We start from the raw sequence: 12,950 nt of genomic DNA on the forward strand, positions 1-12,950 counted from the left end.
GGTACCGCAGCAGTAACGGGCCAGAGCGTGCGAGCGCCTCTGGCAGTATCGGTAACGGCCGGGGCACGGCCGAACGGCCAGCCCACCTTCCGCACAAGGAGAACACCGTTCCCCTGGAACGCCACGCAGACCCAGGACGGGTACGGCGGAGGCCGAGCCCAGGCGCCCCCATTGCCAAGGACCACCTTGGCCTCGCAGCGTCTCACGCTGCGGGGTGTTTTGCAGGCCGTGGCTAAGCTCAGGCCCCCTGCTCGTGGCTGCCCCCGGTCCCCCGGCGCCGGTCGGGCCCCAGCCCCCAGCGCGGTGCGGCGCAGGGCAGCGGCCCAGCAGGGCGGCCCCACGGGCCCCAGCCCGCACCCCCCCCCCCCGTGCCTGCGGGCAGGGCCCCGCGGCCGCCGGCCCCTTCCTCCTCTGCTCGCTCCCGTCGCGGACGGCTCGGTACGTGTCACGAGCGGCAGCCCCGTTCAGCCGCTCCCGGAGGGCGCGCGGCTCTGCCCGGCCGTGACCGGGGCCCGCAGGGGTCTCTCGCTCGCCCGCTCGCCCCGAAAGGAGCCGGCCCCGAGCCGGCGCGTCCCGCCCCGCCCGGCCCTCGGCGCCCTCGCGAGCTGAGCGCGGCCCGGCCAGCAGGGGGCGCTGGCGCTCACCGGCTGGGCGCGGGGGCGGTCCGGCGCGGGGGCGGGGCCGGTGGGGGCCGGTCCTTCCGGCCGCCCTCTAAGGGCCGCCCCGCGGGGCCCGGGCTTCCGGTGGCGCGTGCGCGGCGGAGCGGAGGTGGGAGAGGTGCGTGGGGCGGCCGGGTCGCGAGGGGTCTCTTTGCGGTGCCGGGGCCCCTCTGCGGCCCGGCGTGGGAAGCCCGTGGCCGGCGGAGACTGCTCGGAGCTGGGCGGGGAGCGCCGCGGCAGTCCGGCCGCAGGCAGCCATCCCCTGCGGTGGCCGGCATCCCCTCGGGACTCCTGGAGGCCTGGCGGCTCCCGATCCTCGTCTGCGGCAGCCGCCTGAGAGAGCAGCGCGGCCGTAGCCGGGGGCCGGAGAGCGCTGGTGGGTGAGTTCGGGCAGCGGTGGGGGCTCCGTGTGGGCCGGGGGTGGGGGGGGCTCCGTGCGGGCCCGACCCTGGGCCGGGCGGGGGGGGCCTCCGTCGCCGGCCCGGGCCGGGCTCGGTGCCGGGCGGGGGGAGCTCCGTCGCGCCGGGCCCGGGGCCGGGCGGGGGAGGGGGGGGCTGGCTCCTCCGTGCCGGCCCCGGGGCCGGGCTCGTGCCGGGGGGGGGCTGGCTCCTCCGTGCCGGCCCCGGGGCCGGGCTCGTGCCGGGGGGGGGCTGGCTCCTCCGTGCCGGGCTCGTGCCGGGGGGGGGCTGGCTCCTCCGTGCCGGGCTCGTGCCGGGGGGGGGCTGGCTCCTCCGTGCCGGCCCCGGGGCCGGGCTCGTGCCGGGGGGGGGCTCCGTGCCGAGCTCGGGCCCCGCAGAGAAGCCCTGGTCGGGCATCGTTCGCTTTTGCACAATGTAGGGCTTTCCCCGTTTATTTTCTGTGTACTGTGTTTTGGGCCACCTGAAACCCTTTGGCCGGGGAGGTTTGGTGCGGGGAGATGGCAGGTCTGGAGCCTGAAAGATCTCGGGTGGGGGGCGGGGGAGGTATTTTTGCCTTAAAACTCTGGGCCCACCTCGTGTGTCATGTCGTGAGTCTCGTGACTGTGGCAAATGGCTCAGTCGGGCGTTTTCTGATAAAAAACTTCTGAACGTGTGCGTGTGTAGGCACGGGGAGATTTGCGCAGGGTGACGGAGCCCCTTGCGCTTCTGTGCTAATGTCTACCTGTTCTAGATCTCCAATGTTGGAAAGCCTTTGTTTAGTGCCTGGTTGTGCCTGCGTAACAAATGTTTTAGCTGCTGATGTGTTATACCTCTGCTGTGAACTTTTTCCTGGGTGGCTTGATTGTTTCTGGTTGTCCGTGTAAATCTAGGCAGCTATTTTCTGCCCGGTGGTGAAGCCTATCGCTTTGGATAACAAAGGGCAGGAGAGCAATAAAGAAAAAGGTGATCTGTCTGCTGCAGCTCCTTGCAAACGATTCGTTCCTTATTTTCTGCCCTTGGGTAGGTGTTGTGCTTTCCAGATAACGCAGCCTCTCCTGTGCCTGTCCACGCCGTGCATTTTTGTCCTGCCCTTGCTTGAAAAGGCTCTCCTTGCCTTCCTCCTCTCTGCTGCAGTTGGCTTAATCTCTCGCTGCTGCTGCTGCTGGAAGAGGGATAAAGGGAGTGTTGTCGATGGGGTTGTTAAAAGCTTTTTCGCGGGCTGTAACGCGCGGGAAGGGGTGGGCGGGGGGGGCAACTCAGTACGGGGGAGGGGGGAGGATCAGGCTGCGGGGAAAATGGGAAACCAACATCACCTTCCCCTCCTACGGCGCAGCCCGGCCGCACGGCTCCCCGGGGATGCCCCTGCCCGCGGGTGTACCGTGTGTGCGCCCCCCGCGTGGGGCGGGGGACGACGACACACACCCCCACACCGTCGGCGGCACTGGGGCAACCCCTGCCCCAGGGCTCCGCGCTCGTACCCGGCTCTCCCCGCTCCGGCACGGCACGGGGCTGGACGCACCGAGGAGACCCCGGGGCGGCTTCTCGCGGCTGGGTGAGAACAGGGCCCGGCCCCGAGCAGCAGAGCGGGCACCGCCGGTAGCTCGGAGGAGCGGGGCCGGCTCGGCTCGAGGCGTCGGAGCGAAAAGGGACGAGAACCGGCCCGGAGCGTCCGGGGGTTGCGGGGGGGCGGCGGATGGTCCGGTGGCCGGGTTCGGCTCCGTGCCGGGCCGTGGGGCAGCCGGAGCCGCGCCGGGGGGCAGGTGAGGAGCCGCGTGCGTGGCTGGGCGCGCTGTGGGTCGGCGGGTTTCGGCTGTGGGGTCTCCCGGTCCGCGGAGTCCCTGGGGGGGGGGGTTGCGGGCAGCAGCGGCCCCGGGCCGAGCGCTGTCGTGGGTCGGTGGTTGGGTTTTGGGGCCGAGCCCGTGCCCGGCCGTGGGGAAGTAGGGGCAGCCCCACCCGGCTCTCGGCTGCTCCTCGTCGGGGTCGGGCGGCGGCGGCGACCCCGGCGGGGGCCCCTGCGGTGCCGGGCGGGTCCCCCCTTGCCCGCGAGGCAGGCAGGGACCCCGGCTGCTGCCGCCGCGGTTTGCTGGAGGCGGGCTGGGCCCGGCCCCCTGTGGGGTTGGGGTGCGGGCCCGGCGGTGCCGGGGAAACGAGGCCTGCGAGAGCAGGAGGAAAGCGCTGCCGGGCCGGCGCTGGGCTGCCCCGCCGGGGTGCGGGGCCGGGCCCGCGCAGTTCAGTTCCCGAGGCCTCCCCGACAGTGCCCGCGTGGGCCGTGGGGGTGCGGGGCTGCGGGGTGGCTGCGCTCTCCGCGGCCCTGAGCGTTGCCCGTGGGGACTGCGGAGGGGGCCGGGACGCAGCCAGGCTCAGCTGGTTTGGTCCCTGAGCGGGGAGAGCGCAGCTCTTCTGTTCCTGGGCCTTGAGAGCAGGCTCCTGTGGCTGACGCCGGGGCCCTGAAACAGATCGAGTCGTGCGTTTTGAGGGCCTGACCGAGGGGACTAAGTCGTGTGGTTTGGGGCTGAGGAGCAGAGGTCGAGTGCTGCATTTTTGGGACTTGAGAACAGGCTCAGCAGCTGGGCTTTTTGGCTCAGAAACGGTCCCAAAGTGAGCTGGTTTGGGGGCCAAAAGCAGAAGCCGGTTTGGCTGCTTGTGCAGGCTGGGGGGTTGGGGTGGGGTGGGGGCATTGGGGGCTGCAGGGGAAAGCAGGGGTTGGGCAGGGTACGCGGACCCTCCCCGGAGGTGGGGGTCCGGTCACATCGGACCCCGAAGTTCGGGAGGCCGGCATGCACCAGAGCGAACTCGCCACCTGAGGCGGGTCTCTGGAGGAAGGGTGCTTTTTGGATCCAGCGTAGCGCACCCTCTTTGGGTCCAGCTCTTCTTTCTGTGCTGCTTAGGATAGTTATTAACCAATTAATTAATCATACAAACTAAGTCACAGCAGCTCTATCGGCTCCATCGTGGTTCGGAGCTCTGAATCAGTTTCATTTGGTGTCTAACACGTTTTTTTCCCCAAGGAGAGGCTAAGTTTCAAAGTTAGTTCTCACAAGTGTGTCAGTCGACAAAATTGAGTTATGATTATTAAAACCACAAAGGTGACAGGAGTCTCACAGATCTGGTCTATTTCTGAAAATGTATTCATCCCATGCAGATGTCATCGGGATACAGATCATCTGCATCTTCATGCTCTGACAAGACAAGATGCTGAGACAGGGATGAGCTCCAGAAGGACTGCGGAAAAGAAAAAAAAACCGCACTCCACAAAGTCATGGGGCTTTTTTTTTGCGTTTGGGGGGGTGGGGTGGCTTTAACAAAAGAGTGCAGTGTTGGCTGGCAGCAGCCTGCAGGGCATCTTTGCTGCCTGATCTCTCCTTTTCTTCTCTTCCACTCCTCTTTCAGGGCTGTGATTGTCATTTGGATAGTTTTAGAAGAGCAGTTAAGTTCCTCGCCTGTGTCAATGTGCTGGTAATACCAGGAAGGTGAATGGTTGAACCGGTCGGGCGGGTGGGAATAACTTGGCTGCAGGTAGAACTTCTGAGGGAAGACCAGCAAAACCAGGAAGCAAATAGCAAGTTCCCCAAAAATGTGCGGGTGTCAAGCACGTAAGCGTTTCATTGCCGAATGTTTTTGGGAATATGTTCCAAATGGCTATTTTTGGTAAACATAAATTTTCAGGAGATTCAGGGTTGTGTGTGGCAAAACATGTCCCTCTGTTTTTGTGTCCTGCCGCACAAACGGCGGGCGGCAGGGCTCTTGTTCCCCGCTCTCGATATTGCCCCAGCAGGGCTGCGATATTTAGACCTAAGTGGGGATGGGTTTAGGAGTGGAAGGAGAGAGAACGCCTGTGTTCTGTAAGGGCTGTGAATGCTGACCCTTTGTCTCCGTCTGCTGCTTTTCCTGTGCGGGTGATGAAGCTGTTTTACTTTTCTCTGTTGTTCCTGGTCTAAATAGCTGCAAGGCTGTCGCCGCTGTGGGTGTGCAATTTGTGTTGCTGTGTTTCTGTGGAGTCCTAGCCACGGCTCGCTTCTAGCGTGGCCAAGGGTCAAGGTAGGGCTTTCAGCTTAAAGCTTCAGAAGCGCTGCGCGCTGAGATGGGTGTAGGTGAAACTGCTGTTGCGCCTGCAGCTGTGCTCGCAGGGATGCTGGGCGGCTCCGCATCAGACCGGCGAGGTGCGCGTGGACCTCCGTCGGGCTGCGCCCTGGGTGCGCGAGCGTGCCGTGTGTTTGCTGTTCCGGCTTGTACGTGCGAGGGCTTAACGTTTGATTTAACGCATTTCCTTTAACGGCAGGCTGTAGTTGGGCTCTAGATGGTATTCCTACGGGGGCGCAAGAGCTGTGGAATGGTTAAGCTGTTGCTGTGCCTCCAGGTGACTTGTTCAGTAACACTGTTTTTCCAGGTGCAGGTGGATGAGTCGTGCAGGGCAACGGAGGAGAGCCCAGGGGAGCGCTGGAAGAAGGTGAGTCTGTGTAGTACTGGAGGGAAGATGTGACTGATGGCTATAGGGCTCCATTATGGGTTTTACTCTTTTTTTTTGTGATCCGAGGGCGCTAAGCGATGAGCCGAGCGTGATCTGGGCCCTGGAGGTGAGTCAGGCAAGGTGACCGGTGCTTGGTGGGCTGGAGTAGGTGTTCTTTTTCAGGTTATTCAGGTTTTTTTTTCCCTTGTCTTCACTTTCCCATCCCAATTTGGGGCCGATTCCCTCAAACGGGGACTTCCCCCTGTGGGGCTGCTTATGCAGCCTGGGAGCTGCTGCCTGGGCACAAAAATACCTCAAACCCCCTGACTCTGGGTCTGCAATGGGGGGTGAAAAAAACAGAAAGAATTCTGGTGGAAAGAAAACAACTTGGGGCTTCTGGGAAAGCCAACTCCAGCTGGATTTGTGCAGCTGGAAAGGGAAAAAAAGGGTGGTGGTGGGGAAGGAACAACCACCTAAAAGCACCCACCAACCATTCTCATGCACAAAACCGAAAGTGAAAATGACCATTTTTTGTAGGGTAAAAGCACAAAAAGTCCCCACAGAACTCAGTAGTTTGGAAAAGCAACCCCAATTAATACATTATGTAAAGAAGGCAGGGAAAAAAAAGAAAACCAAAACAAAACCCTATCACAACCCTGATGCCACATGCCTACAAGCAGTTCCTGGGGCTTATTCTGCGGGGGTGGGGGACCCAACCTTGTTCCCCAGGTTTGCTGTGCTGCTTCTCCTCCCTCAGGCATGGGCGGGGGGGGCAGTGGCATGGACAGTAGCAAGCACCAGATTTTTTTAAGCAGTCGAGAGGAAAGGACTGAAATGCTCGAGACGCTTTGCTGTTTGGTGCAGAGGCAATGAACGGTGCTGCTGGGGCTGCGAGGGGGAAAGGTGCAGAGGAATAGAAGCTCTGTGGATGCAGCCAAGTTACGGTTTCTGGATGGTATTAATCGAGAAGAGTAATTCAGATAATGCTGCTGCCCAGCGACCAGAGTTGGGTACTGAGCCCGGGAGCCGCGCACGCGCGGTGGCGTCCCTGTGATCCCCATTGCTCTCTCCGCAGGTGACAGCCCTGCGATGCTGCGGTGCCTGCGAGGTGATGCCGCCGTGCTCGTTGCTGCTTCCTGGTAAGGAAAGGCCTCCTCCGCTCCTGCTGCATCGTGGTGGTGTGTCGGACACGATTCCCTGTGTCGGGTGAGGCCTAGGGCTGCCGGCGAGGTGAGCGAGCCCCTTTGGTGGGTGCAGGGGTGTCTCCTTGTGTGCCTGCACTACTGGGGCTGGTGGGATGGGAAGCTTCAAACGACCTGCCGAGGCAGGCTTCTGGTATGCTAAAGGCGAGCGGGTGAGGGCAGCCCCAGGAGTTACCCAGGAGCTGATAGAAGGGAAGAGGGAAAGGAGGAGGAGGAGGATGACCTTTTCCCCCTGCCCAGGGTGCAGAAGATAGCCGACTCCCCAGCTCACCGGAGCTCCCGCTCAGCCTCCCCTGGCCCCCCCCTTGCCCCGTGCGCCTGCCCCCAGCCCCGGCACCTCCCCTGAAGCGTGCTGCGTAGCCCTTGGCCGCCCCCAGGCCCTGTCGTGAAGGCAGCGAGCCGGCCCTCGAGCGCACTGGATTCCCCCTCGGCGCAGGGGCCCTTAGCAGTAGCGCGGGGAAGGGGCGGTGTGTCCAGAAGCCCCTGCGCAAGGAGGGGCTTTGGCCAGGGTCGATCGACGGTAATGACGGTCGCTGTTTCTTCTTTCCCTCTCCCAGAGACCGTGCTGAGGACGTGGTTGTCTGTCCTTCCCCCGGGGATGCCGTTGACTGCAGCCGTCTCAGGCTTGCGTGGCTTCTCTCTGCCCGGTGTTGCCATCCTCGCAGCGCGGGGGCGAAAAGGGACACACAGAGCCCTTCCCGGCTGTGGACAGGAGCTGCCTCGGCTGAAGCTGGAGACGCCAACGAAAGGTAAAGCAGAAGAAACTGAAGGCGCTCTGGCTGCCAGCTGCCTTCCTGCCGCAGGCGAGAGAGAGCCTGTCCCTGCAGGTGAGGGAGGGAGGATCCCCCTTCGTAGCCCGCAGCGGGCCAGGCCACCAACGTGCACCGCAGGGTCTGTACGCGTAACCGGGAGTTGGGTACGGGCGTGTAGTGCACGAGCGAGCTAGGCTACGTGCCTAGGAAGCCTCATCTCGTAAGAGCGGTAAGACACCCGTGTATCCTCTTTAGGTGGAGGACGGCCTAGAGTCTGGAGCTGCAGAAGAGGCAGGGCGGAGAGGAGGGGAAAGAAGCATCTGAACGGCTAAATTGTGCCAGCAGCGCTGAGAGCGAGAGTCGCGGTGAGTCCTGGGCCACTGGGGCCCCGTTGCCTCTCTTGTGCATCCTGGGCCCTCCCTGTCTCTCCCCCGGCCCCCTCTCTTTCCTTACCTGCTGCAAAATTTTTTTTAGTTTTTTTTTTTTGCACCCCCCCCCTCTTTCTCCATCTCGCTCTGAGTGGCTCCCTGCCTCCCCGTCTTTTCAGTCCTCCCTCTCTCTGTCCTGTAGCCTGTGGCTACTTGTTCTTTCTCCGCCTCTCTCTGCCTGGCTCTGGCTCCATTTTTATTTTTTTATTCCTCCTGCTCTGTCCTGTAGCCTGTCGGTATTTTGTCTTTCTCTGGCCCTCTTGGTCTGACTCCGTGTGTTACCGAAAAACGCGGTAAAATCGGAAACAACTCCTCAACGCCGATTTAGTATTAAAGAGCAGGCGTTCTTTATTCACGGCGCCAGATGCACGGGGGATCGCTTCTCCTGGCGTGCGTACCTCACACACCTTTCCCGTAGAATTTGTAGATCAAAATTTTACGTATTCATACATATTCATTATCGTCCTGTCTACTGATCGGTACAAACTGGCTCGTTCCGTATGTAAATCACTGCGCAGGCTCGGTGGTGGTCCGTGAGTCGGTGGTCGCGATCTCCCCCTGCCAGAATTGCCTTTTACCTTCTTGGCTCTTAATCTTGGCAGTCTTGGCTAGTTTTCTCAGTGCGCTACACGAAACCGCGTTTTGTCATCCTTTTCTGACAGAAGCACGTTGTCTGTTGTTCTGCTGACATTAACGATCGCCTAGGGACTAAAATGCAGATCGACAGATGCGCTGATTCGTACGCTCCGTGTTCCCGTAATGGAACACCGTCTCTGGTTGGTTGATTTCATCGCTTTGGTTACATTTCCCCCCTTTGGAAGTTTTGAAATAATCATTTTCTCAATACTTCCATCCTAGATCAATAATATTCCACTATGTCAGTTCAGTGTTTGGTTCATCTTCTCAAAGTTTTCACTTGATTGTGGTCTCTAGGGCATATGCAGGTTCCATTTTATACCCAAAATTTTATTAATTTGTTGAACTACCTCTGCAAAAAAATGTGGTCCTCTCCCAGAGGACATTCCTGTTGGCACTCTAAATCTTGGTATTATTTCTTTCAGCAACATTTTAACTACTACTCTAGCTTTGTTGGTGCAGCACGAGAAAGCTTCTGGCCAACTAGAAAATTTGTCCATCATCACTAACAAATACTGCTATATCTATTTTGTCTGGGTAACTCAGAGAACTTAATTTGCTAATAATTTCCGGGAGAATTTTTTGTTTTGTTACTCCTAAAGGTGGTTTCCTTTGGTTCAGGGGATTATTTCTAGGACAGATTGGACACTTAGCTACCATGGGTTTAATTATTCTTGTCATGCCTACACACGCTACAGATGCTTTTAAACTCAAAACCGTAGCATCTACACCCTAATGTGTTTGCTCATGCTTTTCTTTTGCAAGTTCTGTCATAACTTGTGGGGTTGTTGTTATTATTACTTGTTTTTCTGGTGTTACCTACCATCTCTCTGTGTTTTGTGATGCTTCCAATTGTTCTGCTAATTGCTCATCCAATTTATTATAATAATCTCGGTTTCAACTTTGGAATTCCGATCTGTTTTACTGGTACTAGTGCAAGGATACCTTGCTCTGCAGTCCTCTTTGCAGCTTTATCTGTCAATCGTTTGCTTATGTTTACAGCCGTCTGGCCGAATCGATGAGCTTTGCAACGCTTTACCGCCACTTCTTTTGGTTTCTGCACGTCTTCCGGAAGTTGGAGAATGTCTTCTTTATGCTGTATCAATGATTCTTGGGCTGATGGCAGTCCTTTTTCCTTCCCAGTAGCTCCATGATCGTGGATCACACCAAATGCATGTTTGGAATCAGTCTAGATATTTATCCTTCGTCCTTCTGCCATTCGCAGAGCTCGCTTCAACGCTACCAATACTGCTTTCTGTGCTGAGGTGTTCGCAGGCAGCGCCCCTGACTCCATTCCCTCGGCGGTGATAACGACAGCATATCCGGCCATTCTCTTCTCGCCCAGAGCTGCTTCCATCTGTAAACAACTCCAGATCAGGATTTTCCCAGAGGTTTGTGTCTCAGGCCTGGTCTGCTGGAATAGACTTGTTCAATAGTTAGCAAGCGATCGTGTTCGAAATTGTCCGTAAGGTTTTCTGTTGTTAAAAACATACAGGATTCAGTATAGCAGTAGTCTTCGATTCCACATGGTCTTGTTCTAACAGAACAACTTGATATTTCAACATTCTGCTAAGGGATAGCCAACGACCCCCCTTTTGTTCTAAAACAGTCACCGCTATGTGCGGGACACATACTGTCATCTTTTGTCCCATTGTTAACTTTGGGGCTTCCTGGATCGGCAGCGCTGCTGTTGCCACTGCCCGTAAACATCCAGGCCATCTTTTACTCACGTGGTCGAGTTGTTTGGAGAAGTAGCCCACGGGTCTCTTCCAGGTTCCCAGTCGCTGTGTCAGCACTCCAAGGGCTAAATGTTGTCTTTCGTGGACAAACAGCTCAAAAGGTTTAGCGAAATCGGGTAGGCCTAATGCAGGGGCCATCACTGAGGCTCTTTTCAGTTCTTTGAATGCCGTTTGGCATCCGGGCGTCCAGGTTAAATATTTATCCTTTGATTCTTTCAGTGCCTCGTATAATGGTTTTACATACAGTCTGTAGTTCAGAATCCAGAGCTGACGCTATTTCACTATTTTCAGAAAAGCTCTCAGTTCCTTCGGGCCGCAAGGTTCGGGAATTTGACAAATAGTTTCTTTCTTTTCACTTTCTAATTGTCTTTGTCTCTGAGATATTTCAAATCCTAAATAAATGGCTGCTTCTTCTCCTATTTGGGTTTTGTTTCTGGAAACTCCGCATCTTCCTTGGCCCAGAAAATTTAAAAATTTCAAAACATTATTCTTTACTTTCTGCCACTATCAGAATGTCGTCTGCATTCTGTAACAGTATGCCTCTCCCTGGGTTCTGTTTTTTCTAGACATTTCTATATTTCTAATTTTTTTTCTTGCCAGCTGAGTCCCAAATATCGTAGGACTAATTTTAAATCCTTGTGGAAGTACGGTCCATGTTAGCTGTGTCTTTCATTCTGTGGTGGGGCTTTCCCATTCCAAAGCAAATAGGCTTTGACTTTTTATGCCTGGAGGTATGCAAAAGAAGGCATCCTTCAAATCTAGTACAGTAAACCATTTATGCTCCTCCTTTAAAAGAGGTCAGTAAAGTGTATGGATTAGCTACTACCGGATGTAGATCTTGGACCACCTGAGATATAGCCCTTAAATCGTGAACCAGCTAATACTCTTTGCCTCTAGATTTCTTTACTGGCGGCACAGGAGTACTATATTCTGATTCACATTCTACTAAGAGCTCATATTCTGAAAAAAATTTATAATTAACTTCTCTAATCCTTTTCGAGCCTCTCGCTTAATACGGTATTGTTTTTGCCTTACCGGCTTGGCTCCAGGCTTTAAGGTTACTTTTACCGGCTCTGCCCGCTTAGGTCGCTCCGGAGCTCCGCTCGCTCAAACCAAAGGAATTACTACGTTTTCCACTTCTTCGGGAACCTGTTCCTCCCTGGAGGAATCCTGTAACATAAACGCTCTCGCCTCTGTGGCTTTTGATTCTGTTCTGGTATTAGTAATTTAATCTCTCCATCTTTAAAAGTTACTTGAGCATCTAATTTACTTAATAGATCTCATCATAACAGAGGCAGTGGACATTCAGGCATATACAGAAACTGGTGAGTTGCCCATTGCTTCTCCAATTTAAACTTTAATGGCTCTAAGAAAGGCTAATTTTTCTTTGCCCTGTCGCACTAACAACACCTACTGGTTTATGATCAACTTTCTCTTTACGTGTATTCAATACCAAAGAAGTGGCTCCCGTATCTACCAAAAATTCTATTTCTTCATTCCCTAGCTTCAGTGTAACCAGGTGTTCAGCTAGGGTTGATTCCTCTGGTCTCCTTCATGCCAAGCTACTTCAAGCATTTTACCCAGATCTCTGGATTCAGGTTCTTCTAGTTTCTGAAGGTTTTTTTACTCCCCCCCCCACCCCCCCCAATCTGGGGCTGATTGTCTTATGAATATAGAGACCAACTGAATTGCTTTTTCTGTGTTTTTCTGGGTTCAAATGAGTATATTTTCTGGTGGTCACCTTCAGTCTTTCCATAAAGGCTGAAGGGGACTCCTTTAATTCTTGTCTCACTTAATAAATGGGTCAAAATTTATGGCTTTTGGCATTGCATGTCTTACTCCAAATAAAATCTGTCTCTGACATCTAGTCAACATTCCCCTGGGTCCTGGCTGATTAGGGTCCCACTCGGGATTTGTAGATGGAAAATTCTTATTCGTTGTTCTCTGTAAATTCCTGTTAGCATGTGCTCCCTGCACCTGCCTTCTGGCTGTATTCAATACTATTTTCTTGTCAGTTCCATCAAGTGAAGTATCCAGTATCACAAGTAGAGCAACACTTCAAGTTCTCACCACATTTTCCTCTTTTCAGAAACATTGCCGTAGAATCCTGTGGACATATCTCACGCTGTTTCTGCCACGCTGGATGATTCCACAGTGTAAAGAACAAATCAACATATGCCACTTCTTCCCATTTGCCTTCCCTTTTTACAAAACAACATTAATTGCAAGATGGTATGATATTGCAATGTCTCCTGTTCTGGCCATTCGTGCCCACCTTCCAATTGATACGTTGGGCACCAATGATTGCAATATTCAATTAATGGTTTCCGAGTTAGTGGGTCATCACCCCCGATGTCTTTCCAGTGCTTCAAAGTACATCCCAAAGGTGTTCTCTGTGGGATAGGTTTCTTACTCAGAAATGCTCCCATCTCCCAGTCGACTAGCAGTTGTGATAGTGCACTATCACAAATAGTAGTCAGAGGGACTCCAACCCCCGTTAGAGGTCTCACTGGGAATCCGCCACTGGGATCTGTAGCCCCCTGCTAGATATCCCTGGAGACTTCAACCCCCTGTTGAAGACCCCCCTACCCTCGGGTCCCGCTCCACAGGCTTTCGCCTAGCAGAGACTTACCAACCGAGGTACCTCTTGGCCCCAACCCTGCGTGGCTTTCGCCGCGCCTTACGGGCA

At 55.8% G+C, this 12,950-nt stretch overlaps 2 long non-coding RNA genes across 10 annotated transcripts in view; both read left to right on the forward strand.

Annotated features, from left to right (window-relative positions):
• Positions 1 to 12,950, forward strand: part of LOC135315422 (uncharacterized) — a 56,857-nt gene that overhangs the window by 17,695 nt on the left and 26,212 nt on the right. For 4 of the 7 annotated variants that reach the window (XR_010374884.1, XR_010374881.1, XR_010374882.1 and 1 more), the window contains exons 4-5: positions 7,264 to 7,455; positions 7,714 to 7,823. This is a non-coding gene — a long non-coding RNA (uncharacterized LOC135315422). Of the gene's footprint in view, positions 1 to 7,263; positions 7,456 to 7,713; positions 7,824 to 8,115; positions 8,131 to 8,548; positions 9,149 to 12,350; positions 12,503 to 12,950 lie in introns of those variants that run through there. The other 3 variants (XR_010374885.1, XR_010374886.1, XR_010374887.1) reach the window with 3 other exon arrangements.
• On the forward strand, positions 735 to 6,566 carry LOC135315425 (uncharacterized). Of its 3 annotated transcripts, XR_010374893.1 has the most exons (4): positions 735 to 1,039; positions 5,445 to 5,504; positions 5,592 to 5,631; positions 6,320 to 6,566. It is a non-coding gene; the product is annotated as an uncharacterized LOC135315425 (long non-coding RNA). The 3 variants fall into 3 exon arrangements; XR_010374894.1 differs by lacking the exon at positions 5,592 to 5,631 and having other exon boundaries at positions 736 to 1,039; XR_010374892.1 differs by lacking the exon at positions 5,592 to 5,631 and having other exon boundaries at positions 736 to 1,039; positions 6,369 to 6,566.

Source organism: Phalacrocorax carbo, chromosome 11, assembly GCF_963921805.1.
Source record: "Phalacrocorax carbo chromosome 11, bPhaCar2.1, whole genome shotgun sequence".
In the NCBI taxonomy this organism is placed as follows: domain Eukaryota; kingdom Metazoa; phylum Chordata; class Aves; order Suliformes; family Phalacrocoracidae; genus Phalacrocorax; species Phalacrocorax carbo.